The sequence below is a fragment of the Trachurus japonicus genome, chromosome 18 (genome assembly GCF_045865225.1).
Source record: "Trachurus japonicus isolate A0001 chromosome 18, Traja_1.0".
Classification (NCBI taxonomy): Eukaryota; Metazoa; Chordata; class Actinopteri; order Carangiformes; family Carangidae; genus Trachurus; species Trachurus japonicus.
Window position 1 is genome coordinate 22,340,815 of NC_140924.1, and position 3,239 is coordinate 22,344,053.

At 37.4% G+C, this 3,239-nt stretch overlaps 1 long non-coding RNA gene across 1 annotated transcript; it reads right to left on the reverse strand.

Moving 5' to 3' along the window:
* Positions 1 to 302: 302 nt before the first annotated feature.
* Positions 303 to 2,778, reverse strand: LOC146969343 (uncharacterized). The gene is made up of 4 exons (XR_015034231.1): positions 2,704 to 2,778; positions 2,327 to 2,598; positions 2,122 to 2,186; positions 303 to 483 (listed from the first exon to the last, which is right to left on the reverse strand). It is a non-coding gene; the product is annotated as an uncharacterized LOC146969343 (long non-coding RNA).
* Between the last annotated feature and the right edge of the window lie 461 nt (positions 2,779 to 3,239).

Consider the following 3,239-nt stretch of genomic DNA (forward strand, 5'->3'; position numbering starts at 1 on the left):
TGACTGAGAACACAAAGATTTGCAGCTGCAACTGTGGAATCTGTAGTGTGTGCCAGTGTTGTTGAATTTGATGTAGTATTTAATCCTGCACAAAATACGTATTGATCAAAATAGTAAAGACAAATTTAAAAGAAAACAATATATCCAAATGTTCTTGCTTTTATCATATAGCTACATCACAATATGAAGTCTTGCTCCTTTTGTTTCATGATCATTAAAATTCTGTGTAGTGGTTAAAAAGTTAGCAAGTGGATAAAAAAAACTTTTGAAATAACACACATGGTTAATTTTGACTCACCATCTATTTGTATGGAGATAGATATAACAGTGACATTAAATGTGTTGTTTGGGTTATTTGCAACTTCCACAAATGTCGCTACAACAACATTAGCCTGTGGGATCTCTCCAGTTTCAGCATTTTGGTTAAACTCAATCCGAACCTCTGCCACAGTATTGTTTGCAGTTGAATGTTCTATATCTGGCCTGCATCAAAAGCACATAAATCATAACATTGACAATAATAGATGCAATTATTTTTACTTTGGGTTTCACTCATAAATATAATTCTATTACCATATTGACCCGAATATAAGACGATATTTTTTCCGCCGAAAAAAGTCTGCAAAAGATGGGTCGTGATATTATGCAAATCAGCAGGAGACACCAAACAACGTCTGCCCAAGCAAGACAGAGCCGGGCAGGAAGTCACACAAAGAAACACGAGAAAATCCGGTCAACTTTCAAGATTAAAATTTTCAATATAAAACATCGCAATTGATGTGTGTGCGTTTATAGCCGATTTGTGTTTATTTAATCTAAACAGAGCACGAGAGAGATCAACACACACACACATACACAAAGGCTACACATTCACAATACACAATTCACAACACGTACACACACACATACATACTAAGCCAGACCGCAGTAACTACGCGAACAGTGAAACTGAGAAAAATGGCTTTAAAGTTTTTTGATTTGCCTTCCAAATGTGTTGTAGGTAGATTTGTGAAAATACACAGATTTGACAGGTTTTCATTAAGTAATATTCATGCAGTTAAATATATGACCACATATTTTACATTTTACCCCTAAAAAGCAGATACCGCGTTCTGGTGCCAGGTTTCCTTACACAGATAGACAGGTAATGCTGAGGCAAAGTGCAGTAACTACAATGTTGTTGTTTTCTTCCAGCTTTCATTACTTAATTACTAACTTTGACCACCTCAAAAATGATTAATAATTTGACAGTAGGCTACAAACTTTAGTGAGCTAACATTTAATGTCCAGTGTTTAGCTAAAGTTTTATGTGCTTTTGCTAACCTGCCGAAGCTAATGTTTGCTAGCTACCGTAACTGGCTAGCAGTGTGTAATAGAGCGCAGTAACTGCAGCTGAGGTACAGAGAAAAAGAGGCAGAGTGCAGTAACTGCGCAGTTACTGCGGTTTGGCTCAGTTTTGAGTGTGATTTTGTACAGGGAAACAGCTACAGAGCGCAGTAACTGTAGTTACTGCGGTTTGGCTCAGTTTCAAGAGTGATTTTGTAGTTACTGCAATTTTTCATACCTCATATCTCTAAAACTGAGCAAAATTGACCGCTGAAAATTTTACACAAGATAAAACATTTATTGACAAGTTCAATTTTACAAAAAACTCAATTTGGAATTTTCACGTAGTTAGCCTACTGCGGTCTGGCTTAGCAGGGCAGCTGAGGGGCAGAAGCGCTTGTTGACCGGCATGGAGAAATGCGTGCCTGGTGTGAACGGGAGCGCCCCGGCTCACAGCGCTTCTGCGGCCGGTGTGTCCCCGGCATTCTCTTTTTTTCTTTCCTCTCGTCTTCTGCATCGCGATTACGGACCACAGTGTGGTTTTCAACACAGCTGTCATTTAACTCATGTGCAATCTTCCAGTTGTTATTTCACTGATACTGAAAACATGGTTTTAAAAAGATTAAATTTTTCTTTGATTTTGTCTTAAAAAACTACTTTTCCAAAAACAGGTCTTGAAAAAGGGTGGTCGTCTTATATTCGGGTCAATACGGTATTATGCTTTGCTGTTCATCACCACGATCATGCAAGTGAAGCAAAGCCAAATGAACTCTGTAAGATGTCGGTAAATGTTACCTAAACAGTATGACAAAGGCGCCAACGAAAACTGTCCCAAATTGTGCTGCAAAGATGGTATCACACTGTGGGATGAAGGCAAATGGGGAAAAAAATTAAAAATATATTGACCATTAAAAATATAATATTGACTCATCGAGCTTCGGAACAACTTAAAAACACAGTCATCGGGAATTATACAGAGTAATATGATTGTTGTACTCACTGCTTTTACCACACTTGTTTCAAGCGTCTTGCATTCAGTGCTGTTATGATCAGTGAGTTCCTCTACAAATGGTTCCGTCAAGGTTACTGCAAGAACCACAACTGCTGCAGGAGCTGTAATATTAGTATTAGCAGTCGTTTTTGAACCTCCAGTTGTTGGTGAGTCAATTGGCGTTGATGCTTCAGTTTCTGTTGATGTAGCCGTTGTTGTATTTGTTTGTCTTACAGTTGTCATTTGTGCAGCTGCTGATGTAGTAGCCAGCCCAATGCCGACTACTACTAAAGATGAAAAAAAGTATGATTAAAGTAATGTTTTGTTTTTATTGACATTTTGTCACCTTTATTTCTGCATTATATTCACCACTTACTTACCTGTACACGCAAGTACAAGCAAACTTGCTAGGGTGGGTTCAAAACCCATTTTGCGTCCTCTGTAACCTGAAAAATTTAATAGGACAGGACCCAAAAATGATACAAAATTAAAACATTTTAAAATATGTATATACATATCTTGACATACAAAAATATGTGGGTTTTTTTCATACAGTAAATAAAATCACACACAAACATGTCTGTGTTGATTGCCTTTATTGGTGGAAATTTATAGATAGATAGATAGATAGATAGATAGATAGATAGATAGATAGATAGATAGATAGATAGATAGATAGATAGATAGATAGATAGATAGATAGATAGATAGATAGATAGATAGATAGATAGATAGATTTTGTACTTCATGCCGCAAAAAGAAAAGAAAAAGGACATTGGTCTGCTTTTCACCGCCAGTAGCCTGATAGCAATATAACATCACCTGAGGGGTGTACTGTGAAGCGAGTTTAGTGGGTTAGCGAGGTATGTTGTGTTGTGTTTTGGAGTGGGGGGGGTTTCGGAACAGCAGTGTGTGAATGGAG